Genomic DNA, 12981 nt, shown 5'->3' on the forward strand with positions numbered 1-12981 from the left:
CATGAAATCCTGAATTTACTGATCAGAGTGAAAAGATGTTCAATATTATTTAATTTTATCAATAACTGCTGAAACAAACAGCTAGTTATTGATATTTTAACAGTTGGTTTTATCGATTCATTCTGTCACTACTGGCCCTTTAAGAACATTCAGATTTTTGATTTGGCCCAAAATGAAAATTAGTTCGACATGCCTGTTTTACAGTGTAATAACAATAATATTTAAATCAAAATATTGAGAGATACGAAGTAACATATCATCAGATCTTGCAGTGAAGGAAATCCACATAAAGATGGAATGTGATAAATTTAATGTAATCTGTAATCTGGTGGTTTTGCTGCTTGAACAAATCAGAGGCCTTGACTCTGCAGGCAGCAGACCGTCTTCCCGACAGCTCATCACCATCACACTTCGCTCTCCGAGAGGACGCGGGTGTGAAGTCGTGGGCTGTGAGCAGCGCCGAATGTTCTCTCATTCATCTCCGACTGTTAAATAGCCAGAATGAACTGGAGCAGAAAAGTTGTCACAACAGGGGAGCATCTCTGCTCAGCCAACAGGAACATTTTACAAACCAAATGTGAGCTCGTGCTCACCTGCAGCTGACTGTACGTTACGCACGAGCACGCCAACATGGTGCAAGACGTTTTCCTTCCACCAAAACAGGAAAGCAGAACCGGCGCAGTGGAAACCAGGACAGTCCAAAGAAAAGCCACCATTTTATTTTTATTTAACCCCATTCTGTCTTGGACATTTCAGCAGCAAACCAACAATGTTTGACAGTTTATGTCTTTTAAAAACCTTGTTTCTTTTATATTATTGGTTATTAGTTATATTCTTAGTTTTACTTTTGGTAGTTTTTTATTATCAAAATTGAATCATTCTTTCCTTTTTTTTTTGTAGCTTTCTGAGTTTTTTTGATTGAACTGTAAGGTTGAATTATTATTCTTATATAAAGGGAAAAAAAAAATGTATCCAAACTTTTTGTCACATGGACCAAAATGGACAACTCAGAATTACTTGGCAGAAAAATAAGAACAATAAAACAATTTAAAATAACAATTCAAGCATGTAGTTATTAAAATAAAGAAAGTAGTTAGACATTTTGTAAGAGTGGTTGTGTAAATTAATGTATCCCCCCAAAATTAAGAAGGATTTTTTGCACATTTGCTTTATTAAAAGAAAGACATTCAAATTGTGTGTTTTTGGGAAAATATATATTTTTTTAAATGGATTGTTGTCACTTTTTGTATAAAATTCTGATGCCATTTTTATTATTTATTTGATTTTTGGTGGACCAAATTCAAAATTGGTAAATTTACTTTTCAAAAATAATAATTTTTTTGCCCCACCAGTACTTTAAACTGAGTTTTTCCTGTTCCTGAAATTGTTTAGGGGGTTTATCTACTGTGTGTAAGATATTCATTTTAAAAGTTGCATCAAATCTCTTTATTTTCCTCGATAGTTTTACTCACTGGGGAAAAGTTTGTGGAAAATAAATTTTCTAGATTTCTTGCACCAGGTTTGAACAAAACCAATAAGAAACTTTAAAGTCTATATTTTGTTTTTATATTTAAACTAATACAACATGGGGACTTATTGCAGCAAAATGGCTGTAAAATATTCCTCATATTTCCTGAATTTATTGTAACTGTCAAAAGTTTAATTCATTAATTAGATGCTAATAATAAGTCCTGAAAATCCCAATAAGAAAAGGTGGAATATTTGGTTTTGTTTTCATATTGGAAACTCTGAGCCTCTCTGATGGATCATGTTCCAAGCTGAGCGTTATATCCTTAAAAACAGACGTTATAAATCCCAGCAGGATCGGCTGCAGCCACCAGGATTTAGCCTGATCCAATTGGCTTCAGGAATCAGATATGACCAAAGTAAAAGGATCTGAACAGATTTTAGAAAGCGAATGCCGACATTTTAAACCTGAATGCCTCAGAAAAGTATCCATAAATCCAACACTTTGCAACCAGAATCTTATATTAATTATACTGAAATTTGACTGGATAGACCAAAATAAAAGTTGTGAAATTTAAAAACGGCAGCAGAACTTAATATAAAACTAATGAAAACAATTTCTCTCCATCCAATGTGACTCAGGTTGAACTATTCAAGAGGAATATGAAGCAATTTCAATAAAATATGGTTTTATGAAGAAATGTAAATGTACACCACACTTTTCAGATCTTTTTTTTTTTGTAAATCAAAAGAACTTTGCAATTACTTTGTGCTTTGTGGTACAAATACTTTGAAATTGGTGGTTATAAAATGACAAAAAGTGGAAAAGTTTGCATGACTCACATCCTCTAACTATGAAACTGAGGGAAAAGCGACAGTAATAAACACAGAAATGAACACAAAGGGAAAATAACCAAAAATGAAAGACTAATGCTAAGATAGAAACCTAATCAAACAAGCAAAGAGCTGAACAAAAGAAAGAACGTAAAAAACTAAACACTAAAAACCGAAGTATGGAAAACCATTATGGACTAAATTAACAGTTAAACGTTGAAACTAATGACAGGAAGAGACAATGAAGTATGGCTTTGAAGTACACCGCCCCCTGTAGGTGTGGTGTATTTAAAACAACACTCAGTGGTGCATTTCAGCGGGTTTGTGTGGATTTGTTTTTCATAGATTTTCTCAAGCTGATCCTGTGAGTATGATGTTATTTTTTCAAACGATTTGGCGAAGATATTTGTTTTTATAAAGACTACATTAAGTCTTTATAAGGCTAAAAGGCCTTACTGGTACAAATCTGAGCTTTTATGTGGATAGAAGTCCAAAACGCATGAAAATTTATTTGTTTTCCCAGACATCTGGCCACATGTGGACTAGTCAAAGTCCAAACCTGAGGGTAATTAAATTATTTATTGAAATTGTCAGTATGTCGTGACAGTAAAGTATGAGATAATCCATCAAAAAAACCGAGTTCCTCTGCCTTCTGCCAGTACTCCCAGTACTAACTAGACACAACCAATCAGAACCAGGAGGCGGGTCTTAGCGCTGTCAATCAGGGCTCTGTGCACACTCTGCTGCAGTGCAGCTTCTCCCTGTCATCTGAGCTTGTTCTGAATGCTAAGGCTAGTTAGCATAGCCACTAATCATGGTTTTCTTGTAACTGCAAGTTGTTTTTCCACCATTAGCACACTTAGCAGCGCCTTCGCAAGGTTGATTGACAGCGCTGAGACCCTCCTCCTGGTTCTCATTGGTTGTTTTTGGTGCTTTTCTTCAGATGACAATAGAAGCTCAGGGAGGACATGGAGGAGACCGATTTTTTCACAGATTACGTTTTAACAAATTTGTAAAACAAAATCTCTAAGAAAGAAAAATAACAATATTTTGAATTAGCCTTTTCCCCTGATGGGATGGTTATCCTCCCTGTTAGTGAACTGAATGCATCCAGTCACTGTTGGGACTCGGTGTATCGTCGCTGTCATGTTTTATTTTTTATTTTCAGCTCATTAGCCTCGCTGCACGACTTCACGACGCTGCTGCAGAGCCGAAGTGACGGCTGCAAACGAGCCTCTAGCGAAACGCTTATAGTCCGAGTCAGAGGATGGGGGGGAGCAGGGTCAAGGTCGCGAAGGCCTGCGTGCAAACTCAGCTGTTTCAGGTGTTGGGAAGCCGTCACCGTGGCAACAAGGGATGATGTGGAAGCAGAATCAGAAAACGTGTCCTCCTCTGTGAGCTGACAGCCAAAAACAACAAAACAAGACAAAGCAAGAAGAGCCCTCCAGGTTAGCGCGATGTTTCACAGCCTCAGCAGTGAATCATCACATCCAACTGCTTCGTTCTGATTTTAATCAGAGTCAGTAGCAGGAAGGACACAACTTCATCTCTGCAGCCTGCTCCCAACATGCAAACATGGAAAAATGCATGCTGTCTTCAGAAAACACCACTCTGCTTCATCTTTACGTCAGTTTAATGTGACCACTGGAGCATAAACACCAAAATGTCACAGCTCCAACATCCGAAAAAGGTCACAGAGTGTGTGAGAGAAGCGCTCAGTTTAAGGAAGCGGGTCGGTTCTGATCGGAGGGTTTCTGACTCCTAACAATATCTTTGTCAACACTCCTGTTGACTCCAGATCAACTGGAGTCAACAGGACTGTGGAGATCCTGCAGCTCCTCCTAGTGGACACAAAGTCCACTAGGAGGACTAGTGGAACAAGCAGAACAAGCCGCCAATTAAAACTACACTGCAAAAATTACAAAATCTTACTATTTTCATCTTGTTTCTATGCAAATACTTGAGTGCATTTTAAAAAAGACAAAACTAACTTACAAGTAAGAGCTTGTTTTAAGCCAATATGATATGTGGAAAATATCTTATAAGTACAATAATCTGCCAGTGGAACTAGTTTCATCAATATTAATAAACTATTGATTTTAAAATATAAAACTTATATGTTAATTTTGAGCTAATGACATTGCAATTAAACAAAATAAACAAAATAGTTTTTGCAATTTTAATAAAAGAAAGAAAATAATCTGAATTTTGTGTTTTGAGTTTTAGCTTGTTAACATGTACCACCCTGTTTTTAGAGGGACCAATAATTAGATAATTGATTTAAGGTTTTTAGGGTTTTCCCATCTAATAGTCCAATAGACTCGGTTCAATTGAGAACAAAAATTTTAACATTTGTTACATTTTCAGCTGCTGTGGTTCGCTTTCACACTGCATTGTCAAACAAACCAAAAACTTTGAAAAAACTATTCCCCTCCTCGCCTGTGGTGGCGCTGCAACAAGAACCACTGAAGGAAATTACACAAAAACCTCTGAAAAATATATGAGTGCATCTTCCTACACCACAAAATATAATCAAAAATGGAGTAGAGTCAGATTTCAGCAGTTGTTTCTCTTTTGCCTTTATTAAAAGACCACAAGCCATTTCTCATGCTAGCACGAGGCTAGCACGTTTGTTTTGGTTGAATTTACCCAGACTGCCCTGCTCTGTAGTCCACTTCCTGCTTTTGGAGTGGTCTCCTTTTAATCCAGTTTTATTGTTTGTAATTGGCTGAGTGCTTCAAACTAGAGGCATAATTAATGTCTAACTGAGCTAAGACGTAGAATGGACGATCAATGCCTTGATACTGTGATAAGTGAGCATCAGAGGAAAAAAGACGAGCCAACCTAACACCTCCTGACCTTCTAGGAATGTCTCTACGGAGGGAAATCAACAAAGGAAAGTCCTCCTCTCCAGTGGATTTGGCTGCTGCATATGCTGCGGTGGATTACACTGATCCAACTTAATGCCCACAGCAGCGCAATCATTCATAACTACAGGAGCTGCTGAGGGCCGAGGATGCTCCCTGGACCATCTGCCGCGGACGGGAGTATTAACTTCAAGGAAGATGGCGTTGAGGTGGGGGTGGAGCCACATACAGACCTGGTGAAACCTCACAGGTTACATCAATAAAGGGCCTTCCTGTTACCAGCGTCTTGGAGTTTGTTTGTATTTTGCTTCAGATTTGTGATAGAGACTAACTAGTTCATGACTCTAAAGTAGAGGGAAAAAGTTAAAATGTTTTGCACATAAAAATCTGAAAAGTGTGGTGTGCATTTGCATTCAGCCGTCTTGTGTAATGAAACCAAAATTGAGTCAGATTGGAACGAATGAGTCACCAATATTCAACTTGTGCAGCAAATTCTGATTTGGGTTCATGTATGTACTTTGACTAGGACATTCAAAAATAAGCATATGCTAAGGGTGTCCGAACCTTTTCTCAAATCAGCCAAAATTGTAAAATCAAAAGGACTTGATGCCCAACAAAATGTTCCCTTACCTACTCATCACTAAATTAAGTATGCAGCACTTTAATTAAACAAATAACATAGTTGGAATTTGTTAAGTCACATTCCATGGGAACTGCGTCATTACCTAGCAACCCAAGCGGAGCTCCAGCATGTTTGGTGAGCTGTATAATGGTTGCTGGAAAAGACAAGTGTTTTATTGTTGATCTACCATTCAGAAACCACTTTCTGCATTTTGGTTGGTTGTGCAGGAGGCTCCACTTCTGCTTTTCAAAGCTGTCTAAAACAGCTCATTCTGGAAAGAACTCAAAATAAGCAGAAATAAGCAGACTAATATTTCTTTATGTAAGAATGATTTTGTATAAAGAAAATGTAATGAACATGTTTTGTATAAACCTAAGCGTGACCTTAAAGGGAAACTAAATCCTTGTGTTCTGTCGCTTTCTTGTCTCCGCAGAGAGTCGAAGCCCTGCCCTCCGACCATCAGGGGAGTCAATCGGACTGCAGGAACAGAACCATCTGCTGCGCTTCCAGTCAGCATCAACATTCCTGTTCTTGGAACTCTGTGCCTTCAACCAAAACTCATCCTGTGTTTTTGGGTTTTTACTCTTCCCTTGGAGCAGCTTTCGGATGATTTTATTTTTTCTTCCTGATGGATGAAGGAGGGCCTGGGAATCGAGTTGCTGTCTGTCTGTGGAAACAAAGAAAAAAAAACAAACACATCCAGGATTTTTATCTTTGGATCATTTTAATGTGTTTCTTTTTTCTACAAATCGTGTCAGTGATTTACTTCCTACTGGAGGAAATCCCTCGCTGTGCAATATAAGTCATATTTCTGTGAAGTTGTCATGTGGATGTAGAATCTGGACAAACATTTTGGTTTATTTTTGTAATAATGTTTTCCTGATTTCTATTTTTCTAAAACAATGTGAGACAGATGAAGGGAAAAAATAAGAACATTTTGAAGGAGAACGGATGCTTGGATGTTGTTTTTCCTCTGATAATCCCCCTTCCAAAGCCATAGCCTATCTCAGATAACAGAGACGATGCATTCAGGGTCACACAGTCTGGGACGGACACATCAGCTCGTCTCAACTGGAGGTACTTTTTAGGTGATGTCTTCTGTAAGTTCAGGCGCCTAAATCTGAAGTGTTTAGTATTCTCTACCTTTGTGTGGCCTGTTCTTCTTGCTGTCCTTTCGTACCTACATATCAATGAGGAAACGGGAAGTCAGAAAAAGGAACAAATTTGTTCTCCAGAAAAGGATGGAAAACACTCTGAGTTCTCAAACAGAGTCTAGGTAACAGGTAAAAATCAAATAAATATCCTCATTACATGTTGAGAAGCTGGAACATGCCCTTAAAGTTCTAGAAAATTAAGAGAACGTAACATGAAATCCTGGCTCTTCCTTTTAAGATACAGTAAAGTAATCAACATTCCCATAGTGAGCAACCTAAAAATCCCATTAAAGTAGCCTGAAAGTGTCAGGAAAGTAATAAGTAAATTCTTGAAATCTGTAGAAAGCACCATTTAAGATTCAAGGAAATTAGCAGTGGTGGGCATTTAGCTTATTTGAAATCGTTTAGCAAATTTACTTACCTCTAAATTCTAAAGAGCTAATTTACTTGGTTGATTTAGTGAACTTTCAGTAGCATAAACTGAATTGATATATGTCTTGATGTTTTGGTTATCGACTGTTAATAATTCTTCAAGTAGTTAGACGTTTATATTCATGCTTTTTTTTAAAGTGAGTGAAGAGTGTTTACACGACAGTTCCATTTCCTCTCCTCATGTTCTCCATCTGTGATGTGGTGCAGCAAATGAGGTTTCTTCTGTACCCAGAATGCACCAAAAACAGTTTAAAATCCACTGATGTCCTGCATGATTTCTGACCGAAGTCCTACCATCAAGTTAGCAAAACTCAACATCTATAAAACTGAAAACATGAGTAAAATATCTGTTCCAAAAAATCACTTCCAGAAATGAAACTGAATAAGTAAGTGTGCAAAATCAAATTTGTCCCCACAGAGGGTGATATGTTGTGTCAACATATTAACATGGTTGAATTTAGCGCTAGCATTAGCTTCTGCTAAATACTATGATGGTAGTACTTCAGCATTAATGTTTATGATTAGTGCTTTAGGTTTAGTGCCATATGGTTGTATGAACAAAAGTTCTTTTTTTTTCATTTTCTGCTTCAGTAGTTATGCTAGTAGTTTTCATTTTGTTCAGATGCAGATTAACCTGCAAAGACAGAAAAGGCATATAAAACATCTGTGCAAACAGCCCTTCACTATGTGGGTCATGTTTCTGCTCATAATGGAACAATACTCGAACTTTATTCAGATAATCTGTAACACGTCTTCCACAGAATGGAAAAAAGGAAGCTTTTTAATCTCATACAACATGATGGAGAAAATTAGGTTTAATTGGCAGCTAACATTATTTTAAAAATCCAAGTAATTTCCATTAAAAGGGCTCTGTTTGAGAATTTCCTCCTGTTCTGTTGCTTAATTGTCTTCTGTTTTCTGCACTTATAAACTGTGCTCCATGTGTCCTTGATGCTGCTATCCATGTCCAGCGTAGATCGATGTTCAGCCTAAGTCCTGGCACAACATCCTCTGTTAGCGCTCCTTATACGTTTTTACTGGATCCATTGATTTGATCATGAAAATCACTGGATCCATAGTAATTCTGGTTCAGTTTGTGCCTCCAGTGAAGCAAATTCAGAGATGTATGTTTATTTTTTGCATAGTATTTTTGGTTTACAAGCAAAGATATCCCTTTGGCACTAAGTGTACATGGGCATTAAAAAGTACAGTAATTTAGTAAACTGCTGCAGAACCTTATGAACATCCATAAACTCAGGGGCCAATGTAATATTATTCACAGTCAGGGCATAAGTTAGAAAAGAAAGCCAAATATATTCAAAACATTCAACATTTTATGTGCTATAAACAAACTTTCATCAACATGCAACTTTGAGGGGTTTTTATTACCTTGTTTTCTTAAGAATATGAAAAGATAGTTTAAAAGCCACCAATTGAGACTGATGCTAATGTGCAAAAGCAAAAACCTCCAAGGACTCAACAGAGGTCCTCCAGAGAGAACTCAGATTACAGAGATTCAGAAACAGGAGAAACCAGAATCCTGGTCCTCTAAAAGCTGGATCCTCTGTAGGCCCAGTCCTTCGTCATGTGGATATATACATGAGCTGTGTGTATATTTCATGTAGAATATATTCAGAATATATAACATATATAACAGACACAAAACAGTGGCAATCAAAGTGATGAAAAATCATGGGTTCAAAGTTCAAAGATGTTACATTTTAAAGATGATTTCTTCATAAGCCTGGCCCTCTAAAGGTTGGATCCCCCAAAGGGCCAGTCCATTGTTATGCCGCTTTATCTTTGAGCTATATTGCCTTGACATAGAGAACATAAGTTACTATATATCACTGCCTAAATCACGCTGAGACTTGTGCATTTTGGGAAATTGGAAGTTCCACAAACTGCCAAATTTGGCTCTGATTTTATACTGCCATGATATAGATCATTAATAAACAGTGAAAGTCAGAGTGGTGGGAACTTAACGGGATGTTTATCAAAACCAGGACATTGGCTTTGATGTTGAGACATGATCATGAGCTGAACCTGATTTCAAGAGATTTATTCTCAAAATGACAAATTCTTCAAAGGTATTGCCTAAAAGATGATGCCTGCAAAAGCTGGGCCCTTCTAGACGAGTCCATCAAACATTGTGCCAAGCACATAGCAGGCTATCCAGTTCCATGGTCCTATGAAGGGCATGTCCCCTGAAGACAGACACTCAAAAAGGCAGGGTTTTTGAAAGTTGATTCCTTAAAAGGTTCGGTTCAGGTCTTTAACCTTCAAAGGACTAGTTCCTCAAAAGATGATTCCAGATCCTTTGAAAAAAGACTCTTTCAAAGACCCGATCCTTCAGATGACAGATCCTCCAACAGATGGATTCTCAGAAAGATATTTCCAAAAGCTTGGAGGTCTTCTGAAGGATGGGTCTTTCTTTTTTAACATGTCCTGTCTTTGGCATATCAGGGATACCATATAGAGAAGATAGATGTCTATGTGCCAGGGAAAATTCGCTCTACACATAGAATATCCTAAGATGGCATTTTAATTGCATGATTAACTTTAAGAAAATCCAGACTGCATCAAGCATCAAGGAGGGCCACTAATCATATTGATGTGATAGTAACCTGTGTAATCTAGTGACATGGCTTTCAACCATCTGGATTATATTTGTGTCTGTCTGTGTATGTGGGTGGGTGTATGTGTACAAATAATTTGTGTTGAGTTGGTGAATGTGAACATACCATCTGAACCCAGAGGGACCAGGCCAGGAAGGAACATCACTGTCCCCCCTGGTGAGCTATTCCCTAAGAGGTCAAGAGGGAAGAATGTCCACCAGTGTCCTGAGTGGGCCCTGTGGACCATGGCTGGAATGTCACATTCTCTGGAACCATAGCCCACCCAGCAGGAACCCACCACTATGGGTGAGACCCACACAAGCAAGTCCTCCCAGCCTCATTGGTGCTGTCAGAGATCTCAGGCCATTCCTACATCCCCACCCAACACCAAATTAGCATGGGCACTTGGGCAGGTGCAGAAAAGATTGTCTACGGTGCAATAAAATTGGGGTTGTGGCTGAAGTGTGTGAGACTCCACTACTTGCTGACATCAGAGTCTCCCCATTGTCTGTAGTGTACTAAAATAGAGTTGCAGGATGGGGTCAAACATTGTAGAGAGGGAAACACTACCAATGCTTGCAAGACTCATCCCTCCTGAAGTATGGTATTGAGAGAAGATGCTGGTACAAGTCCCAGTGGGAGATGGGTCCTTCAAAGGACATATCCTCCTCCTGACACCCCGTCCATGAAATGAGTTATTAGAAGGTCAGAAAGTCATAACCCTGACCTGTGAAAAATCCAATAAATATTAAGCTCTGTGAGGGGTGGTGCCTCTGAAGACCTTCAAGAGCCAATAGCCAGTTGTAAGTTGAACTGATGATGTACTTTTGCTGCAAAAACTCCTTAGTGGGCTATGCTTTTATTTTGACCCCTGGCTCTGCAACACATGCAGCAGTTTCATGAAATCCAGAGTCTAAAGATAAAGCCTTGATATTTACCTGTAGATGTCCTGTGTTGTATCACATTTAGACACAAAATGAAAAAATTCCAACAAAAACATTTTAGTTTGGGTGATATCCATCTACAGGTGTTGGAGAAATCTGCTTCACTGCACACTTTCTGTCGTCATACTAAAACAAACCTTAAGAGGCACAAACAGGTGGATCCAAGAACTTGGCTGCTTCTAAAGATATATTTTCAGAGTTTGTAGACTCACCTGCTCAGTGTACATTTCCTTCTGCATGAATTTATGTGGATCCGTCCTCAACGTTCAGGTCCACCTGAAGATGTTGTGTTCGGCCTTCAGTGGTTTTTCATCTTCCTTGTGGAGTCGGCAAACTGCAGATCAGTTTCACTGACATCCCTCCTGAAAACAAAGCTGCCAAACTTCTCTGAAGAAGCCAAACGTCTCTGTGTGCATCAGTGGTTTTAAGTGTTTCACATCATCCTGTTAATGTTTCATCGTGTTAACTGCAACAATCCTGTTTGTTACGTTGTTGGTCATATATGCAGAAGAGTTATCAAATAAACTGAAATAAACTCTTAAGACTCACTGAGAAAGAGTGAGCTTCTTTATTCCGCCACCAGATGGCGCCAAAAATCACCTTTATTTAAAATCAGGCTCCAAAGGAAAACATGTTATAAAAGCTCTTTAATTTAGCATCAATAAGCAAAAAGAATCTTGTCGTGCTATTTGTATCAGACTCATTCAATTAAGAAAATATGTTTTTGTCTTTGAATAACTGATAAAAATCCCAAATGACACACGTTTGTGTTTTTTTGTAATGGGTTTGTTGATTTGGTTTACATCTCATGAAGCTGGTAAATAAATATAAACAATTATAAAGTATATAATCATATTTAGTAGTTACAGATGGACGCTGCAGTTTATTTCTAGGATGTAATGATCATGAAACATACAACTTGAATTTATTGCGTATTTTTATTGTGCATTACATAAAACCGTGACAGATGCAAGTTTTTCAAGGTAACATGGGATAAGATTAGAGAAACTATGTTTATTGAAAGGATTTCCAGAAAATATTTATGATTTTAAACAGAAAATGATTAAAGAGCAAAGAAAAAAATCAAAGATGATTTCATGATGTCTGTCTGCGTCTGGTCAGGTAGAAATGGGCGACTTTGTGATGTCACTACTTCGCAGGATCAACTTTCTTCACTCCAGTGATTGAATCTCCAATACTCTTAAGTTTGTTACCGAGCCACTCTTTACGGCAAAAACTGTAGGTACATTTTATCGTCAATTTACTCCTGAAAAAAGAACACATCAAGAATCAGTGTTATTCTCTGTACTAAAAAATATATGCTATGTAAATTCAAAGAAACTTTAATCAGAAGCAACTTCTGGATGTCAGGTTATCTTCTAGTTGTGTGATTTAAGATAATCCTGATTAATCAACTCAATTCCTCTTTGATTTTCAGAATCTATTCAAATGTATGTGAAAATGACATAAATCATGTCAGGAAACCAATCACAATCTGAGCAAAGAGAAAATACTCAGTGTCCTTCACCAATTACTTTCTGATTTATTGATTTTGAATATTGCAAAGAGCTCCAGTTTGTAACAAGCTGTTTATGGTTAGCATCGGGATCAAAACTCTTTCAGATATATTAGAATGGTGGATTATTTTTGCTTTTGCAAAGATTTATTGATACCCACACAGTTAAACATTACAGCATAACATACAGATTAATAATTTTTCTTCAAAATAAAACAATTTCTTCAGTAAAATTAAACTGAAAGAAGATAACTACATTAAACATTTCTGCATGTATTAGGGTGGTGTGTTACAGAAACTTAAATATGCTTCACTTGCCTTTTGAACAGCCATTAGCTACTGCTAACTGTGTTAGCTCTAGTTTACGGTGGTAGCTGTGGCAAATATAATAAACAAGCTGATCACATTTGTTTGTTTAAGACATTTCATGTATAACAGCAAAACTTTGATGGAGTTTGTCTCAATCCAGATGTTTTGCAGGTGTAAAGGTAATGATTAAGATCACAAAAGAGTACAGAAGTCCATGC

The 12981-nt window shown here is 37.6% G+C and overlaps 1 protein-coding gene across 2 annotated transcripts in view; it reads left to right on the forward strand.

The window, feature by feature from the left end:
- LOC106946384 (potassium voltage-gated channel subfamily A member 1) overlaps positions 1-11476 on the forward strand; it is a 31712-nt gene extending 20236 nt beyond the window's left edge. The window contains exon 2 of one of the 2 annotated variants that reach the window (XM_015030661.1): positions 6224-11476. The gene's annotated coding sequence lies outside the window, so the exon portion shown is untranslated. Of the gene's footprint in view, positions 1-3469; positions 4027-6223 lie in introns of those variants that run through there. The other variant, XM_015030662.1, reaches the window with a different exon arrangement.
- Positions 11477-12981: the final 1505 nt, after the last annotated feature.

This window comes from Poecilia latipinna, unplaced genomic scaffold (assembly GCF_001443285.1).
Source record: "Poecilia latipinna isolate Pla-1442-1.1 unplaced genomic scaffold, P_latipinna-1.0 Scaffold188, whole genome shotgun sequence".
Taxonomy (NCBI): Eukaryota; Metazoa; Chordata; class Actinopteri; order Cyprinodontiformes; family Poeciliidae; genus Poecilia; species Poecilia latipinna.